We start from the raw sequence: 21,489 nt of genomic DNA, 5'->3' as shown, positions 1-21,489 counted from the left end.
GGCGTGGTATGTACTCGTCGCGTCTTCTTCTTCTTCTCCACTGGGGTTTTTTTTTTTTTAATAATGTTTTTGCTCTTTTGACTCACGTTTTGAAAATTTTATACTGTAAATGTGATTTCATCCCATGTGGGTATCCACATAGAACGCCGAGGCGCACAAGGCGCTCGCCTCATCGCCTAGGCAGCGCTTCCCTTATGTCGCCTCGCTTCACCAGGCCTGAGGCGCAAAACTGTGCCTTGCCTTGCCTTGCCTTGAGCTTAGGCGTGTGCCTAAGTGCGCTTTTCAAAACACTGTCTGTAGGGATGGCAATTTAAACCCGGCCCGACGGGGACCCGACCCCCCGACCCCGATTTAAGCGATTTTTCCCAAAAAATATCCCCAACGGGACGGGGATGGTATTCGAAAATCAATCCCCGATCAATTTCGGGCCGGGGACGGGGATAAGTGTCCTAGCCCCGTACCCGGCCCGTCCCGTCCCCGAAGCAAAATTACTGTTGTACCCCTTTATATATATATATAAACCAAAACACTTATCTTTCTCTCTCAGTCTGTCTCAGCTCTCTCCCTCACTCACGTCTCTCATCTCTCTTTCCCTCACTGACTCAGATCTCTCTGAGTCTCACCACGACTTCTCTCATCTCTCTCTCCTTCACTTACTCAGATCTCTCTCATCTCTTATCAGCATCAACATCATCCAGATCCACCACCACCACCGATCTGAACAGATCAATGAAGCCACTGATCTGAAGCCACCACCACCACCACCACCACCACCACCGATCCCTCCGTTGCCACCGATTTGAAGCCACGACCATGACCAGGACCGTGAAGCCACCGATCGATGTCTTGATCAACGGACAGTTTGTGAAGCCCCCTCTCTCTCTCTCTCTATACATATATATCTGTTGTTGATTGATGTACAATTTTTTTTTTTCCAAGTTGTTATCTATATTATATCTGTTGTTGTTGATGAACAATATTATCTCTGTTGTGTGTGTGTGTGTTGAACAGATCTGTATACATACAGATTATTTTTTATTTTTTTTTTTGTTCTTGTGTTTGTATGTGTGTTGAACAGATTTGGCGGAGATTTTTCGGGGTCGGGGAAACCCGATCCCCATTAGGGGACGGGGTGAGGGAGGTGAAGGGTTCCCCGTCGGAGATCGGGGCTGGGGCCGGGGATTTTGTTACTATCGGGGATCGAGGACGGGGAGGGTCATCCCCGCCCCGCCCCGCCCCGCCCCGCCCCATTGCCATTCCTACTTGTTCGAAATTTAGATTTTTATTTTGAATTATGGAAACATAGAAAAGGGTGTCCGTGTCTGACATGGAGATGTCTCCTTAGAATGTTCGTGCTTTTTAGACTCCCAACAATCCAATAATTGTAAGACCATAGCAGGCATCACTCAGTTCACACATTATTGCACGAAGTGGGAGTCGAGGAAGCGGTGGGAGAGTGAGAGCATATAGAAGTCTCTAAGGTTGGGAGCACCTATATAGGAACATTTAATATATTAAATATATAAATATATTCTAACAATTATTTTTTTCTACATGATTGTAATATGTGTTAAATATGAATAAACATTAGAGATTGCTGGAAATTGTGTTCATGCATATAATATGATAGTGGTGTTGGTGGTAGATAGTGGCATGTATAGAATATGATAGTGGTGTTGGTGGTAGATAGTGGTATGTATAGAATATGATAGTGGTGTTGGTTGTAGATAGTGGCATGTATAGAATATGATAGTGGTGTTGGTGGTAGATAGTGGCATGTATATAATATGATAGTGGTAGATAGTGGTAATATATAATATGTAAGTGGCATATAATGGGTTATGATGATGTTTGTAATATCTCCTATATAAGGAGTGTCATTTGGTCTTGTAAGATAAGAAGTTTTGAATATAACAGAAATATATTCCTTCTTCCTCATATTTTCGGAGTTCTTCTTCTTCATATTTTCTAAGTTGGTATCAGAGCAACAAAAAACACAGCAGCCCTAAAACCGTCATAGCCATGTCGGAAGTCACGTCCGGAACCACTTCAACCCCTGCCGCTGCCATTCCGGTGAAAACGTCTAACTCTCACTCTGTCCAAATCACCACCATCCGCCTAAATGGTGATAATTTTCTCCGCTGGTCACAATCTGTCCGGATGTATATCCGTGGGCAAGGAAAGATCGGTTACATCACTGGTGACAAGAAGGCTCCTGCTGTTAATGATCCGCTGTTCGACAATTGGGACGCTGAAAACTCCATGGTTATGACATGGTTGGTCAATTCCATGGAGGAGGATATAAGCTCTAATTACATGTGCTATACTACTGCACAAGAATTGTGGGATAATGTTAGTCAGATGTATTCTGACCTAGGAAATCAATCTCAAGTTTTCGAATTAACTTTGAAGTTGGGAGAGATTCGTCAAGGAGATGATTCCGTCACCAAATATTTCAATTCGTTGAAAAGGTTGTGGCAGGATCTTGACATCTTCAACACATACGAATGGAAATCGGTTGACGACTGCAACCACCACAAGAAAACTGTGGAAGACAGCCGTATTTACAAGTTTCTTGCCGGCCTCAACATTGAGTTCGATGAAGTGCGAGGAAGAATTATTGGCAGACCTCCTCTCCCATCCATTGGCGAAGTATTTGCCGAAGTCAGAAGGGAAGAGAGCCGAAGGAGCGTCATGCTTAAGAAAAAAGGTAATGGTGAATCAATTGAAATTTCTGCTTTAATTAGCGATGCTGCGGCCAACAAGGCTGCAAATTACCAGCGCAGGTTTGATGATAAGCCACGGGTCTGGTGTGATTTTTGCAACAAGCCTCGCCATACACGCGAAACGTGTTGGAAGATTCATGGCAAACCTGTCAACTGGAAAAGCAGCAAACAAGGAGAGAAGAATCGTGGCTTTCCTACCGCTAATGAAGCCGATTCAGGTCCCTTCAACAAAGAGCAGATTGATCAACTCTTAAAGCTGATAAAATCCAACTCCTCAACCGGTACTCCTAGTGTTTTGTTGGCACAAACAGGTAGAAATCCTAAAGCCTTCTCTTGCCTAAACTTCTCTCCGTGGATCATAGATTCCGGTGCCTCCGATCACATGACTAGTTTTTCCCATTTATTTAGTACCTATTTCCCTTGTTCTGGTCATGACAAAATCAGAATAGCCGATGGTAGTTTTTCACCTATTGCAGGAAAAGGATTTATTAAACTAACTGAGAAAATTAATCTCAATGCTGTTCTTCACGTCCCCAACTTAGCCTGTAACCTTTTGTCTGTCAGTAAACTATCTAAGGATTCTAATTGTCGTGTTACATTTTTTGAATCCCATTGTGAATTTCAGGACCAGAACTCGGGGATGATGATTGGGCGTGCTAGGATGCTTGAAGGTCTTTACTACTTTGATGAAGTACCTGTTAGTAATAAAAAAGCTCAGAGCTTTAATAGTACCAGTTCAATCTCTGTTCGAGAAAAAATAATGCTATGGCACTATAGGCTAGGACATCCTAGTTTTCTTTATCTGAAACATTTATTTCCAGAATTATTTAAAGGGATTGATTGTTCTTCTTTTCATTGTGAAAGTTGCATTTTTGCAAAATTTCATCGCTCTACTTATTTGCCAAAACCTTACCAGGCTTCAAAACCTTTTTATTTGATTCATAGTGATGTTTGGGGCCCTTCTAAAATCACTACTCTTTCTGGTAAAAGATGGTTTGTTACATTTATTGATGACCATACCCGCTTATGTTGGATTTATTTGATGAATAAAAAATCTGACGTGAAAAATTTATTCACAAATTTTTACAATATGATTGAAAACCAATTTCAAACCAAAATTGGTATTTTACATTCTGATAATGGAACAGAATATTTCAATGAGCAGTTAGGTGAGTTTTTGAAAAAAAAAGGGAATTTTTCATCAATCTACATGTCGGGATACCCCTCAACAAAATGGCATTGCAGAACGAAAAAATAAACATCTACTTGAAGTAGCACGTGCTATAATGTTTTACATGCATGTTCCTAAATATTTATGGGGTGAAGCAATTTTAACAGCCTCTTATTTGATAAACAGGATGCCTACAAAGGTGTTAACATACAAAACACCTTTTGATTGTCTCAAAACTTTTTTTCCTGACACGAGGTTGTTTTCTGATTTACCCGCCAAAGTTTTTGGATGTACTGCCTATGTTCATGTTCCCAGTCAATTTCGTTCAAAACTTGACCCCCGTGCTATAAAATGTGTTTTTTTGGGTTATTCCTCAAACAAAAAGGGGTATAAGTGCTTCGATCCTCAAAACAAGAAATTTCATGTGAGTATGGATGTGTCATTTGTGGAAACAAAATCCTATTTCCCCAACACTTCTCTTCAGGGGGAGACAAGTGGAGTAGAAGACCGTTTTTGGGATATTTCTATCCCGCTCCCCAATGTCATTTATCCTACACAAAAACCACATCTGTCTGATAATGATCACTTAGGAGAACCAAGTTCTATGGTGCCTAGTCAAGAAGATTCTTGTTTAGGGGGAGAAGTACTACAAAATGATCTAAATCCTGAGCTTCAGGTTTATACTAGGAAGCGATTTCATCTGAGGAATAATGACCCGAATGTCCATCCTAATGACCCGAATGTCCACCCGAGTTCTGGCATCGAAATTTTAGGTAATCCTATTCCTTCTATTTCCGACCTTGATGTACCTATAGCAATTAGGAAAGGTGTCCGAAATTGCATTAAACATCCTATTGCAAATTACCTCTCCTATCAAAGACTGTCTAAAAACCATAGAGCTTTCACATCTAGGATTTCACACTTGTTTGTTCCAAGGAATATACAGGAAGCATTGGATGATCCGAATTGGAAATTAGCAGTCATGGAGGAGATGAATGCTTTAAGGAGAAGTGGTACTTGGGAGATAGTTGATCTACCCAAAGACAAGAAAACAGTTGGGTGTAAATGGGTGTTTACGATAAAATGTAACGCAGATGGAAGCGTTGAGAGATACAAGGCGAGATTGGTAGCTAAAGGCTTCACTCAAACTTATGGGATCGACTATCAGGAGACGTTTGCTCCTGTTGCTAAAATAAATTCCATCAGAGTACTGTTATCTCTTGCAGTAAATTCAGATTGGCCTCTACATCAACTTGACATTAAAAATGCATTTCTCAATGGTGATCTTGAAGAGGAGGTGTTCATGAGCCTACCGCCGGGATTTGAGCAGAGACTTGGAAGTGACAGAGTATGCAGATTGAACAAGTCATTATACGGACTCAAACAATCACCAAGAGCGTGGTTTGAACGCTTTGGGAAGGCAGTTATCAGTTGTGGCTTCTCGCAGAGTCAAGCAGATCACACAATATTTTATAAACATTCAAAAAACAGTAAAATTGCAATTTTGATTGTTTATGTTGATGACATCATTTTAACTGGTAATGATGAAGCAGAGTTAGCAGCCCTCAAAGAGAAACTCGCAAAAGAATTTCACATTAAGGATCTGGGAGCCCTCAAGTATTTCCTCGGAATGGAATTTGCAAGATCCAAGGAAGGTATATTCGTTAATCAGAGAAAATATGTTCTTGATCTCCTTGGAGAAACAGGTATGCTTGGTTGTAAGATGGCGGAGACTCCGATCGAGCCTAACTTGAAGTTACAAGCTGCTAAGGCTGAAGAAGTCAAAGAGAGAGAACAATATCAGCGACTTGTAGGGAAATTGATTTACTTGTCTCATACGCGGCCTGATATTGCCTTTGCAGTCAGCATGGTAAGTCAGTTCATGCACTCACCAGGGGCAGAGCACTTTGAGGCCGTTTATAAGATCTTAAGATATTTGAAAGGAACTCCAGGGAGAGGCTTACTATTCAAGAAACATGGACATCTTCAAGTTGAAGTATACACAGATGCAGACTGGGCAGGAAGTGTTACAGACAGGAGATCAACATCCGGATACTGCTCCTTTGTAGGTGGGAACCTAGTTACATGGCGGAGTAAAAAACAGAATGTGGTAGCTAGAAGTAGTGCAGAAGCAGAGTTCAGAGCTGTTGCCCATGGAATCTGTGAAGTAATGTGGATTAAAAGAATTCTTGAAGAATTAAAGCTTTCTCACCCGACACCTATGAAGGTCTATTGTGACAACAAAGCAGCTATATCTATAGCTCATAATCCAGTTCTACATGATCGCACAAAACATATAGAAGTGGATAAACATTTCATCAAGGAGAAAATCAATGCTGGCATAATCTGTATGACCTACCTTCCAACAGGTGAACAATTAGCTGATGTGCTAACGAAGGGACTACACAAGAAGCAATTTGATAAGCTGACTAGCAAGCTGGCTATGGAAGATATCTTCAAACCAGCTTGAGGGGGAGTGCTGGAAATTGTGTTCATGCATATAATATGATAGTGGTGTTGGTGGTAGATAGTGGCATGTATAGAATATGATAGTGGTGTTGGTGGTAGATAGTGGTATGTATAGAATATGATAGTGGTGTTGGTTGTAGATAGTGGCATGTATAGAATATGATAGTGGTGTTGGTGGTAGATAGTGGCATGTATATAATATGATAGTGGTAGATAGTGGTAATATATAATATGTAAGTGGCATATAATGGGTTATGATGATGTTTGTAATATCTCCTATATAAGGAGTGTCATTTGGTCTTGTAAGATAAGAAGTTTTGAATATAACAGAAATATATTCCTTCTTCCTCATATTTTCGGAGTTCTTCTTCTTCATATTTTCTAAGTGAGATTGATGTCAACTACAAATTGTCTTTGTTAAGTATAAATAAATATTGTGTAAATAGAAAGTACTAGAATAAGGTTGAGTTGTTTTTCTTTTGTTTCTTTGAGATTTGTATGTTTGAGAGGTTCTATCTTATTTGGGAGCGAGTTTCATCTTTGAAGGAAGTGAATTTCTTACTTAATAGGCCGGAATTCAGTTTCTCACCAAAAATGCCAAACAACATGCTCCAATTGTGCAATTGTGTGAATTTATGGATATCAAGGCTATTAAACTTGACAAACCTAAAATATGTGGATCGTGTACATTATATCTATAATATTTCTTACCATTGCTTGCTTTAATTTTACATCAAATTTAAAAGCACCCTCTACATTCATTGATTGATTTTTTATGTCAATTATAAGTTTATTTTACTGGTCAAATCATCTTAAGCTTCTCCATATTGAAGTTAGGAATGTTACATTTGGTTTAGCTTCCTTTTTCTAATACTACTTGTTTGAATGTACTTCACTTCTCTGAGATAAATTTGTAGAAGATATGAACACTTTTGCATACGCTCAAATGCTTGTAGAGTAGATGCCTCATAGCGTGAAAGTTTTGTGGTGGGCACATTGAAGCAGATTTTTTAAGTTGTGCAGCTCATAGAAAATAATATGACAGTCTTGAGTCTGCAACACCAGAGATGGCAATGCAGGGCTGTGATGTTGTAGTTGTGATTACAGGTTTCAACTTTGAATTACTTCTGACTTCCATATTAAGGATTGTCTTCATATGTAGGTAGTGACTTCGAAAGCCTATCAAAAACCAAATAGAATCCATGAATGGGCAACCCTTACAACCCATGTTCAGAAAGTTAAAAAATTTCAAAAATAAGAAATCTAATTTATGGGCAAAATTATAAAAGTTTCTTATCTCCGTATAGGTAACCCTTATCTGATTATCTATCTATACTATTATATTAAGTGAAGGTTGGATTTGGTGTCCAAGCTTTTGCTTGCTTCTCCTTATGCCATGTGTCTCTCATTTCTCTATTTAAAACAAAAAAGTTACATAGAGATGTGCACAAGACTTGAAACTTTGACCTTGACTTTAGGAAAGAAAGTCCTACCACTTAAGCAACACACATTGCAACATTAATTTCTTTGTTATTTATTTTTACTTTTACTTACTTGAATTGCACAAGCATTGCATATGCTATCTGCTAATTCAAAGTTAAAGATTACATTGTAAAGACCTAATATATATAGGCTTGAAACCCAAATTTAAAGTAGGAAACTAAATCATAACATTATTTGGAAACCTAATCTTTAGTAAAATCAGTAACTGATTAACTATCAATAAAAAATAAATATAAAATTACAAATAAATAAAATCTCCATGTCATGTTCCGCATCATTATGTGCATTCGACTTGAAATTAACCAATTTCCAAATTCTTTTGCTTATTTAATTTTTCCTTTTGTTGATATTATTATCTGTGTCATTCTTCCATTGTTGAGGAAAAAAAAAGAAAAACAAAAACAAAGGTAGCATTTGGTTTAGTTTTAGAATCATGATTTGAGAATGGAGTTGTATTTTGAGTTTGTGAGTTGTTGAATCATGATTTGAAAATCGAAAATTTATTTGGTTATGAGTTTTGAAAAGAGTTTTGAATTGAGTTTTGAATTTTTGAAATGAGTTTTGAAATAAGAAAAGTTGTTTGGTTATGAATTTTGAAAAAAAATTTTAAAACTTAATTAAAAAACTTATAACTCATAACCAAACACACAACTCGAAATTCTATTGAAATTTCTATTCAAAGCTCATAACCAAACTCTTTTTAAAATTCAACTCAAAAAAATAATTATTGAAAAAAATAATTTTTTTATTTTAAAAATTCAAAAAATTCCGAAAATATTTTTTATTTATAATATTAAAAAATATATATTATTTTTTGTTAAAAAAATATATTTAGCTAGTGCTTTAAAATTACTTTTGATTGTATATTTGATTGAATTTTTTTTAATTGTTTTGTTTAAAAATGTTTTTTTATTTTTTAAAAATTACTGTGACAAATTAATTTTTTTTTTGTTAATTTTAAATAAATGGCCAAATAATTTGTTATTTTGCTAAAAAAAATAATTTCTATATTTAAAAAATATCAAAAACAAATATAATTTTTTATTTTTTTTATTTTTTCAAATAACAGGAGGCAATTGCAAAAAAAGAAAAAAAAGCACTGTTCCGGTCAACCGGCCGGACGTTCGAAAGGATGCCCAGGCAAACGACCAAGTAGACTAAAAAATTCAAAAACTCACTGGTTACCAAACATGTTTTCAAATGTGTTTCAAAATGTGATTTGGAATCATATTTTGAAAACTATAATCAAACAGAGGGTTGGAATATGAGGGCGGAATCATGATTCCAGAATGGAACCAAACAGAGCCAAAAACTCAAACCATGACTTTTGAAGCACTAGAGTAAATGAATCCACAACTTTTGTAATTGCATTCATGGTAGGGTATTAAAATTATGAAGTTGAGACTACAATTTTATTAATTATTTATTTATTTTAAGTTTGGGATTGCAAGGAAGACAATGGTTGATTTTTCTTTACAATTGTATTACTGAATTTGTGGCATGACAAAATCAATCGTCAGTTTAGTTGTAGATAAACACCCTTGGATTGATTAGTAAGTTGAAGGGCATTAAGATGCTCATTCACTTTGGTTTCCTTTGTCTTCATGATTCCTCCTTCAAATTCAATATTTGATTCCACCACACCTTAATCTGTTTTTCAAGCAGAAGGTCTTCTCGTTACAATTTTAGCCTTTTCTTGGGTGAGTATGGGAGCAAGTTCATACTTGGATTCTCACAGGCATTGCACCTAGGATTAGAATTGCCAGGTTTGCATCACACACATTTACCAAGAGAGCTAAATTCTCTTAAACTTGTTCTTTAATAAATTAAATTTTAATTACTGTCCATAGACTTTAGAGAACTCTTCCTAGTGGGATTTACCTGCCTAATTGGAATCTAAGAGTGGGATTTATCTGCCAATTTGGAAACTAAGACTTTTGGCTTGTAAAACCTATTAAAAGCAAAAGAGACCCATGAATAAAATCGATTTACATAACTTGACCAATAGGGCGACCCCTGCAACCTGTCTAAAAATTTCGAAAGGTTACCAAATGCTCCCAACTACAAACATAAAATATAAGGGTGTAATCAGTTTGGGGTGGTTGGTTTTTAGCCAAAATGATCACTGAACTGATTGTGTCGGTTGTGTTTACTAAGAAACCAAAGCTAACTGAAGAGGTGATAAACTGAACCTGTCATTTTGTATTTAGTTGGTTGTTTTGGTTTTGTAGTTTGTTGGTTTTTTTGATTAGCAAAAGAACTTACAAATAAAAAATTGGCTACTCTACATTGATAAAAAAACCTCCAAGTTAAACATTATTTAATTCAATAAAATAGTAGTTTCTACATGCATTAAAACCACATTAGCTAAAAAAAAAGAGGTTAAACATAATTTGTTAGATCAATACAAAAAATTGCAAATCATTAAAAATCACATGGAGCTTCAAATTGCAAGAAATCTCTATTCCCCTTCATCAGCCAGTGAAGTATAGTCTCAAGTTTTTCAAAATGGGGGGCTCTGTTTGAAAGAGTTTTGAAAATGTATTTCTACCTCTTAATTTGTGCGTGATGTTTGGTTGCCGTTTTCAAAAATTAATTCTACATCCACTTTTGAAAAACTCAGTCGAAGATGGGAAAATTTGGGCTAACTGTACAGTGACCGGTACAGTGATTTTTTTTTTATATACAATTGGCACATGTTATTTTTTATATATAAATAAAAAAAAAAATTGGAATTTTTAAAAAAAAAATTATGAGTTTTGAATAGAATTTTAAGTTGTGTGTTTGGTTATAAGCTGTAAGTTTTTGTATCAAATATCATATGTCACGTCAAAAATTTCCCACTCAATCCAAAACTCTTTTCAAAACTCATTCACTAAACAAATTTTTCACACTCAAATCATAATTTCAAAACTAACAAACTCAAAATACAACTCTTATTCTCAAATCATATTTAGAAAACTCTACCAAACGCTACCCAAAATTGGAGACTAGGGATTTTAAAAAATTGGACTTTTACAATTAGGGCTTACAATTAAGGACTCAAAAATTAATATATTTAAGTAAAACAAGGGTTTTGAAATTACCTTAGGATGACAGAAATAATCATTCACTGGTGAGGGAGAGATGTCAATTGAGTCGGAGACATCGAGTAATTGATGTGAAATCTGAGATATCAATGAAGAAGATCAGTCGCTGGTGAAGGAGAGACCTTGAGTAGTCAAGGTGAGATTTGAGATGTAGCTGCAGATGTGAGATGTCTACATAGAAAATAAGTCACTGGTGGGCAAGAGATGTTGAGCAGCCGTGGTGAGATTTGAGATAGAGATGGATTTGTGAGATGTTAATGGAGAAGAGGGAGAGTGACATTGAGAGAGAGGTTGGCTGGATACACTGCAAGACAGACAACCAGATGAGGCATCATCTTTCAACCGTAGTCTCTAAGAGTGAGACAGGGAAATAAGGACTGAGGTGAGGCTAAGTAGTGAGATGTTAATGGAGAAGAGGGAGAGTGACATTGAGAGAGAGGTTGGCTGGATACACTGCAAGACAGACAACCAGATGATGCATCATCTTTCAACCGTTGTCTCTAAGAGTGAGACAGGGAAATAAGGACTGAGGTGAGGCTAAGTAGTGAAAGGGACGATTGGGTTAATGGTGCAAGGGTGGATGGTCGGGAATAACATAGACTCTGGGTTTTGGTCAGTTTTTGTTTTAAAAAAGCAAAAATGAACTGACTGGTCTGAGAATAGAACTTACCAAACTAGATTTTTCGGTTGTCATTTTATTTATTTATTTTTTATTTTTTGGGATAAAACTTCCAGTACTTATAAATTATCATATAGGAAACTAACTTTATTAAAATAATTATAAAATGAGACTTTACCAGGCCGGAAAAAACTGATTTTTACTTGGCTTGAATTGATCCCTAGTGAGTTAGAATTGAAACCAACCATTTTCCAATTTTTGCAGATTTTGACTTTTATTTTAACATGACATATGCATATAGTTCTAGCCTTTTATTGTAAATGCTGGCACTGTTTTATAGTGTTGTGTCCCCTCACTCATTTCTTTTTGTCTGCTTAATTAGTTACCTTTAAAATTAAAAGTGTGTTGAACCTTACTGATGGGATTCACCTAAAGTTTTTATTTTTTTTTTTAATTTTTTTTTTAAATTACATTTCTCAATAGTTCGTTCTTGAAATGATTATAATCTTGGACACTTTTAAGTTGTGCTTGTGTTGTAATGGTACACTTGGGTCTTCTAGCTGTTAACTACTTCATTTTTTATTTTTTTATTTCACTTTTAACCCTTAATTTCATTTTGTGTTTTTTGTATGTGGCCTTAATGAATTGCAAAGTTTGTTCTTCGTGCCCTTTATATTTACTTTTGGCCTCACCTTTATTCTATGCAAGCGTATTACACAATTGAAAAAAGGTTATGCCTAATTGTTGCTACAGAAGACCTAACACTCGGCATAATTTTCTCAAAGTTGCTTGCTCAAAACAGTCAGACTTGACCTACAATCTCACGTTTGGCAGTCACAGCTTTAACCACTTCATCAAGCAATGGCCCCTAGCATATAGACGGTTACTAGATGGAGTTTAACCTCAGTTTTGGGAAGGAATATTTTTTAAAATGTGTAATCTTTGATATCATGTGGCTCTGACAGATGTGGATTAAGTGAATCCTTTGTATTATTATTATTTTATTATTCATATTTTTCATGTATATAGTATATATTGAATATTCCATACCTTGTATATTTTTAAAGATTGAAATTTTAAATCAGACCAAAATCTGACATTAAGCTAAAGTTTGGAGGAATTAAAAAACTGAAAAATTAAATTATGTTCAAAGGTGGAAGAGAATGACTCTTGATTGAATAAAGAGAAATCCAATCTGTATCTGTGACATGGATTATTGATATCAGGAGACAATTAGATCCCACTGATTTGATTTTCGAATTTTGCTGGTTGTTTGTGTGCTATTCCATTGTAATAATCATGATGTTGGCCAAATACAGACAATGGTCCTCTGTTTGATTGGTTACTGGTTTGGTTTCTCACATAATATACTGGTACCTTTTATAATCATTGTCAATCCTTCTGCAATTTTTTTTATCTGTTTGACTTGCGCATCATTTTACCTGTTTGTTTAGTCCTAATCAATAATACGAGTTTCTTAAGAGAAATATGGTTTTTTGGATTTTTTTTTTTTTTTTTTTGTTATATGGCTAATTCTTTCTTTCTTTTTTATTTTTATTTTTATCCCTTGGCCTTATGTGTAGATATGAATTTTTTATTGATCAGTTTTGCAGGAAAGGAAACCTTACGATGTCTTGCTCTAGCCTTGAAAAGGATGCCCATGGGTCATCAAATTGTGTCCTTCGACGATGAAAAGGATCTTACATTTGTTGGGTTAGTATGTTTTTTTTGGGTATAGTTTGTTGATTGGTATTGTTGGTGAGTCTTAGGCATCAAGATTCTTGCAACAAGTTTTGTGTGATTTTCCCATCATCATTCGAGTAGGTTGTTACTACTTTCTACTAAAAGTGGTCATTTCTTCAATCAGACGAAAAGAACAAAAGAAGCAAAAATGAGTGATTTGCATGAATGCTTCATTAATTTAGGGGAAACTATCAATCAGTGGGAAGTGGGGCAAATATTTACGAAAGGTTGGGTGTTTTTATGGGGTGCAAATTTTATTGTGTTTGTTTTCACAAGAAATAGTTGTACCCCTACGTATTTGTAAATTTTTTTTGTCAACCCTGATTGGTAATTGCCCCGTTCATTTATTATTGAGACCCCATGAATGTGGCTACCCTTCACTATGAAGCATTGTACTTGTTTGCAAGTTGGCAAGCTTGGTAAACTGTTTTCATTGTACTTGTTAGCAAATTCATCAAATTTAGGTATCCGTGGAAATGTTTTAGATCTTTCCGCTATGGAAAAAAAAATGAGTGGTATTTGTATATATGAGATTATGTCATAAATTTCTTAGTAAAAGTAGCGTTAAGTGTGATATAAATTTGAGTAAGCTTACAAGTCACAATAACTATGTATCAGAAGCTCCTACCACTTAGATGAGATCCAATTGAATATTTTTGAAAACCTAGCGTAACATCCATTAACTTCTATACTAAAAAAGTGCAGACACGAACACGTGATACGATATGGACATGCCAACATAACAATTTTTTAAAAAATGTAAGACACGACACTTGAGGAACACACAAATTTATGGTTTTTTATATTTATTATATGTCATTTATAAATATTTCACTCAAATTTAATAAAAATATATAGCATACCTTGAATTCTAAAGTCTAAATATTTTATTGAAAGTTATTTTGTTGAAACTTATAATGTGTTTCATATGTGCCTAAGCAATGAATGCGAGTCCCTCAAATGACTTGAGTCTAAAAAAATTATAAAAAATAGCAGCACATGTTTGGACTTGTGTCTTTCACGTGTTAGGAAGTGTCCGGTCAGTGTTAGTATCTAACATGCCACCTTCTTAGAAGTGTCCATGCTTCTTAGCTTATATTTTTATTTATGTATGCAGAAACACACACATGGTAAATCATTTACTTGTATGTGGTGGTTGGTGGAAATTTCTTATTAATTCTCGCAACTACTTACCACAAGTCCATTAGTGGTTCTAAAAAGCATTCAGTTTGTAACGTAACGGTTGGTTTAAGGATGGCAGATTTGGATATTGACTGATTTTCCGGTGTGAACTGAAATCGCTCCTGAACCGGCTGGTTTCTGTTACAAACCAGTCCGTAATGGTTTTTCACCATATCTGAAATAAATTTTTTTTTTGAACCTTACTTTATTATGTATTTAAAACAATCATCTTAGTCATCCATTCAGCCATGTGGTGCGGAGAGTCGGACTAACCAATGATTGAGTACTTTCTGTTCATGGGTATAATTTATAAGGCTTATTTAAAGCTAGTGCGATGGCTGTTGCTTGAGTAACTAGCCGATGTGAGACTCTTGAGTGTGCATTGGTAGATGTCTTTGTTTTATTGTAGTTGGGTTGCTCATCTCTCCTTTCACTTGATGTGGGATTGAAAGACAGGTTCTTACTCTCACAGGTTTTCATACTGTAGAACTTCAATTGATGAAAAGGGGCCATTTTTTTTTTATTAACATTAATTTTATTAGTCCATACAGTATGAAAAATATATTTTTAAATGTCCCAATATTTATTAAAATATGACCAGTTAAGATTAAAGTCATCTGAAGATGTGTATTATTGAGTTTTAGGTGAGTTGCTGATCCCAGTATGTATAGCTGATACTCTTGATATTGTTATACCACGATCGTTACCGTTATGTGTCTCAATACTGCAATTTAGAACCATGCGTCCAGCATGCTATGGTTGGTAAGAGAAGAGAAGAAAAGGAAAGATTGAAAATCCCTTTGCAGTATGATAACATTAGGAAACTTGGTGTAACGCTGATTATAAGTGGAATTGCAGTGGGTTTTGGTTATGGAAATTTGTGAGGGTTAGGTTGTAGAAGATAAAAGAATGCTTTTGGGGTTTGTAGATAAAAAATGTTGAATTTTTGTTTGATTTCTAAATTGTATGGTTGCAGGATTAACAGAATTGACTGCTGAAAGTTCCAGGGAAGCTGTTATTTTATGAGATTTAATCGTTTATTTGAAGGCTAATAAGTGGGGTAATGGTTTTGGCGTGATTGCTGCATGATTGGGGAATGTTTTGGGTCTCTTCTGGTTAGTGATGCACTTGGGTGGGGTTAGTTTGGCTTTATACTTAACCTAGAACTGAACTGACCATCTATGGTTCTCCAACATTGGAATCGAGAACTGGACCGTCTTTTGTAAACCAAACCAAATGATTTCAAATGTCTTTTTGAACCGCAGGCCTAATGATTTTAAATGTCTTTTGGAAAGAAACTTGCCTATAGCTTTGCACTAACTCTTGCAAAATGGGCCAATCTACAAGCATAACCAATCAATTAGCCCAAGGGAGAGAATATCTTTTTATGACTTGTGGAAGTGAAGCCATTTTTCTTCTAAATCAATGTCAGACTATCAAAGTTTTAAAGCCATTATTGAGGCTCTCTACAAGGTAAGGCTAAGGGAAAATGCATTAAGGCCTTGATTTTTAGGCAACACTTTCCAAAATCGCGCATCAACTGTCTAAGGCATGCGCCTCAACTGTCTAAGGCATATGCGCCTTAGGTGTGCCTTGTATGCATCTTGCACAAAAAAACATATGAAAAGTACACACATGGAGAGTTTGTCTTGGGCTGTTGTTAAACTTTGTCTCCTACATGGTTTAAACATAAAAGAAAAACCTCTTTTGTAACTATATTTCATAGGAAAAATCAAGTAAATGATCAACCAAAGAAAACACAATCCTAAAGCTTAAGTAAGAAGCTTAATAATTAAAGTTTAGAATGTCGATTTCAACTTCAATAACCGAGTAGGACAGCTTGTACGCACCTCGACTAGGACAGCTTGTACAAACCTCCTTTTTTTTTTTTTTCCTTCCTTCTTTCTTTTGATAACCGAGTAGGACAGCTTGTACGCACCTCGAGGATAGTGAAATGTTCAGTGCATTGAGGAGAAAAGTATTTACACCTTTATATTTAAGTTTTAATACTTTTTAACTACTTTAAAATACTTTATTTATGTCCTAAATATAAAAATTTGAAATTTGAAATGCTAACACCTCATTATCTTGAGGCTTACACCTCACCTCATGAGGGCTAATTTGCCTTGCATTATGCATTTGCCCTTAAAAACTTTGGGAACAACTAATATAATGAACAACCTTGTTCATATCATATTATGAATGCTGCAAATATGAACCACTCCAAAGCTCTATTAATTTGGCATGGTGGCACTAAGAAATATTTTGTTTAAATGTGACCTAACAGCTTTTGACATTATGATGTGTTTTTGTAGAGCTGCTCCAAACATAAACAACATGCAATTAGATTTGCTTTGGTCATGGTGAAATTGTGTCATTTTTAGAGTTTAAGTTGTTAATCTGTCAAGTTTAAATTAGTTGTTTCCAGAGAGTGAACGAGAGCTGGAGAGATAGAGGAAAGAGCTTGATTGATGAAGATGGAAGGAGGGAGGAAGAGGAAGATGATGAGGGTTGTACCAGGTCCCCAACACAGGAAATGATGGCTCATGATGGTAGACTGCTGTTGGAGTTGGAGAAGATGTTGGGTGACGGTGGCTACTGCATGTAAGTTTCAGAGGCAGGTGTGATGACCACCGATGGTGAAGTTGGTGGTGGCCACTAGTGACTTTGTTAGGTGGTGGTTTGAGTGAGAGAGAGAGAGAGATCAATGCCAAAATCTTCCTTGGTAGTTTCAGTATTTTTGTTACCTTTCAAAAGGGCATCAAACTTGGAAGAAAGGCTTTTGCTATTAAACATGTTAGTAGATTAAACAAAGAAAACTTATGGCTTTAAGGAAAGGAAGGATCATTTCTGATACAAAGCTGATGGTCATACTATTCTAATGAAGAACTACTTCAGAAAACTTAGCCTAAGGATACCTACAAGTGGAATTGTGGTGGGTCATGGTCATGGAAAGTAGTTAGGGTAAGGGATTTAGGATCCTAAAAGGTCGATGGCAGCTTTTAGGATTTGTACATGAAAATGTGAGTTTTATTCTTGTGGCTGCAAGATTTCAGAATTGGCTACTGAAGGTTCTAGGAAAGTAGCTATTTATGAGATGTAATTGTTAATTTGTAGGCCAACAGGTATAATTAGGGATCAGGCTTGGTTAATGCTTGATTGGGGAAGGATTTTGGGTTGGGAATTGGGATTGTGAGTAGTAACTTTGGAACAGTGTTTTGCTTCCTTTGTATAGAGAAAGAGGAAGATTGGGGAAGGGTTTGGAATGTGGATGAATTAACCGTAACATGATTGTATAATGTCTAGGGTGCACTCCATATGAAATCGCTGATTTGCCACTTTTCTTCTTGTCATGCTTTGTATCACCCACCCTTTCATTTGTTTGGTTGGGTTGTATCTAGAGAAAGGAAAAGAAAGAGGGAAGGAGAATTTATTAGAAGTTTCAAATGGTTTTCTCTCAAATGAAAAGATATTTGTAGGGAGATAAATAAACAATGTAAAAGCACGTAAAACAAGTTTTAAATGCTTTACATTCTCTTTGAGACAGTCATTATTGAACTATGATTGGTTGATCAAATTTTGTTCTATTAATTTTAGTTTCTCCCTGTTGAGCGTAAAAATAATCGATCTTTTGGATTTGGATATTGTCTTCATGTTGCCATTTATCTTCTTGTTCTCTTACTCTTTTTTATGTTCAATAAAATTAAAGGTCGGAATGCTTGATCCACCAAGAGAAGAAGTAAGAAATGCTTTACTTTCATGCATGACAGCTCAGGGGATAACAAGGTAACTTAAATTATCAATATTAATTTTTTTGTAATATCATGTAATCTTTTTTAATATTTTAAATATTCAAGGGTACTTTTCTAACTTGAGAGGCAACTTTAGAGTACTGCAGAATCACTGTGTCAAAAGATAGGTGCTTTCGATAACATGGGAGATTTTGGTGGACACTCTTACACTGCTTCTGAGTTTGAAGAGCTTCCAGCACTACAAAAAGCAATGGCATTACAACGCATGACACTGTTCACCCGGTATACTTGACACTTGATAATTCTTTAGTCATTTTACTTTTTTCTTGAGAATTTTAATTTTTTGAATTATATCTTGTAATTCGGGCATAATTTTTTGAATTATATCTTGTAATTCGGGCATAATTTCATAAAAGGATGCTGGTTGAAGTATTACAACACCAAAATGAAGTGGTAGGTCTCCTGAGTCTCAGTTATCAGAATGATTGTATGATCCTGATGTGTTCCCAAGGCTATGGGGGTGTCGGGGATTCAGAGCTTAGTCTCATTTAATCTAGCTCTTCCGGGGAAGTGGTGGTGGTTTGTGGTGGAACAGGAGCGGTTGTGGAGGAAAGTGGTGGGGCCAAAGTATAGGTTGGGATGGGGGAGTGATATACAGGTGAGGTGCGACAGTCACATGGACGGAGTTTGTGGAAGGGTTTCGGTCGGGGGGAGTTTTGGAAGAGGGCTTGCTTTTGGATTGGGGTGGGGGTTCGGGTCAGGTTTTGGAAGGATGAGTGGTGTGGAGTAGAAACTCTAGCTACGAGGTTTCCTTCGATTTTTCCAATTGCTCTTGATGAGGAGGCGACAGTGGTGTCTTATGCGCATGTGCAATAGCAGGTGGTAGTTTGGAATGTTGGTTTGCGTTGTGAGGTGCAGGATTGAGAGTTGGGGCAACTGGTGGATTTCTTGGGTTTTTTGTATGGCCTTAGATTTTTTTGGTTGGGTGGGGGGAGGAGAAGGGCAGGATACTTTGGGGTGGGTATGGCGGAACTCCAAAGGGGTTTGCTCAATGTCTTCTTTTTATCATTCGCTTGTGGGCGGGGATGGTGCTCCATTTTCGTGGAAGAGTGTTTGGGTGATGGGTTGTCCGTCTTAAGTCGCTTTCTTTGTGTGGACAGTGGCTTTAGAGCGTATTCTGACTATTGATAACTTGATTCGTCTTCGTCTTCGTCTTCGTCTTCATATTTTAGTTAATTGGTGTTGCATGTGCTGTGGGGATACAGAAACAGTGGACCATCTGCTTAGCCATTGTTCAGTTGCTTCACATCTATGGATGGCCATTGTTGCTCTCTTTGGTTTGGGTTCAACCAGGGTTGACAGCGGAGGTGTTGCAAAGTTGGGTTGGGGGAGGGTTGGGAAGAGACGTTGGAAGGTGTGGTTGCTTGCGGGCCACTGTTTGATGTGGTTGATTTGGTTGGAGCGGAATAAATGTACCTTCACTAGCATGACTTGGTCGGTTCCATGGTTGGAACGACATTTGCTTACTGTGTTACATAGTTGGATTATGGTTTCAGTAGATCCAGATGTGCTGACCTTTGTAGATTTTATAGAGGATTTGATTAATTAGTTATTTTGGGTTTGCTCACTTTTTAGGTAGCTTGTTAGCTAGCCCTTTAGTTGGTTTTGTATTCGTTGCATGGCTTTGATGCTTTTTTATTGAAGTTTGGTCATTTCTCAACCCCCCCCAAAAAAAAAATGTGGTGCCATAACCTGATGACTTCCCTAACATCACTTTAATGCTAAGAGGCATGTAGTTTCTGTGGAAGATTCTCCTTTAGATGTATAATGAGTAATAACACAGTTTTGGTTGCTTAATTAAGAAGCTATCTCGACATAGAAATTAGATCACGTAGTTTTATCAATCTTCACATGGAAATTCTAATCACATGATCTAATTTGAAGTTTTAGTAGCAATCGGTTGGCCTTGTGATCTTTGGAATGGGAAAATTCCAACATCTAATCACCCACATCTTTAAATTTCTAAGCTAGAATATTCTCTCTAATGACACACACATGCACACCGGCATGCCCATTGAAATTTCTCCAGAATTTTTATTTTTAAATTAAAGAATTTTTAGACTATAAATTTCAGCAGGTTAGCAAAGAACCTTTGAACATTTCTATATGGTAAAATACATTTTTTTTCATGTTTTAGGCAACTTATTTTATTTTTGCTGATAAGTACTAAGTTTTAGCTAACTATTACGTCCATCTTGTTGTACATGGTGTGGGTGACTGTTACTTGTCTCATTTGAACTTGTTTTGGCTGATGGTAATATGCTGGATGTCTTCCAATCGTAACTCGCTGCCCCTGCCTTTTTCCAGGGTTGGAAAAGGATGACTGAAAAGCTATAGTTGATTTTTGTGAATAATTACGATTTATCAGCCTGTTTAATTTAGTTACCTACTTGTACTAGTTATAGAGATTTGATTATTACTTTATTCTCTTTCATAGATTGTCTTCCGACATGAACGTTTCAGACATTAGACACTTGTGAATTATGTCAATGTGTTTTTATTTATGTCCATATTTGTTGCATTTTTGCAATGTATTTTAAATCTATGTTACATGGACTCAAATATGAGTACTGGATGTGAGTCTAGGCATCAGATCTTCATAAACCTAAAACTTAGGATATTAGAATATGCATCCAACAGTTGAGAATGGATACATATCTTAAATACTTTTATGTATTGCATATTATATAATATTGTTATATAAGATATTGTAAATTATTAAAAAATGTATTTCAAAGTAAATGAGATTCAAAAAAAATATAGAATTTATATCTCACATTCGTGTGAGAAGCTGGAAATGTTTCTTTATTAGCAAATTCTTCAAACATCATATGAAATTAGAGGATCCAAGTTTCTAAATTGGGTACGGGTATTGGACACATCCCATACCCTTACCTTTGTCATATTTGGTGGACACGGCCCACGGGTACAATGGGTTAACTAGAAGAGTGCATGTAACACAATTTAGAGATATCTCTAAAAAGATCCCAATCGTGCTGGTGACACCTAGACAGTCCATGTAACAGTTCTAAAATGTTTTGCTCATGGTAATATGGTCTGGTCATCATATATATATGAGATATTGTTTAAATCTCTCTTTTCATTACTTGCATTCTTTCTACATAATTGCCATGCTCTTTTGTGGCTTGTCTTGTATGGTTTCTACATAAGTGCT

The 21,489-nt window shown here is 36.1% G+C and overlaps 2 pseudogenes across 2 annotated transcripts in view; both read left to right on the top strand.

Annotated features, from left to right (window-relative positions):
* The window catches only part of LOC145807203 (calcium-transporting ATPase 3, endoplasmic reticulum-type-like), a 241,058-nt pseudogene that overhangs the window by 58,633 nt on the left and 160,936 nt on the right, over positions 1-21,489 (top strand). The window lies entirely within an intron of this gene.
* The window catches only part of LOC145807797 (uncharacterized), a 53,407-nt pseudogene continuing 33,519 nt past the window's right edge, over positions 1,602-21,489 (top strand). The window contains exon 1 of the transcript XR_014351185.1: positions 1,602-3,423. The product of XR_014351185.1 is annotated as an uncharacterized LOC145807797 (transcript). The remainder of the gene's footprint in view (positions 3,424-21,489) is intronic.

This window comes from Camellia sinensis, chromosome 14 (assembly GCF_055761805.1).
Source record: "Camellia sinensis isolate YWXY chromosome 14, ASM5576180v1, whole genome shotgun sequence".
NCBI classification, from domain to species: Eukaryota; Viridiplantae; Streptophyta; class Magnoliopsida; order Ericales; family Theaceae; genus Camellia; species Camellia sinensis.
The sequence above is the reverse complement of the archived record's forward strand: the minus strand, read 5'-3'. Positions and strand labels throughout refer to the sequence as shown.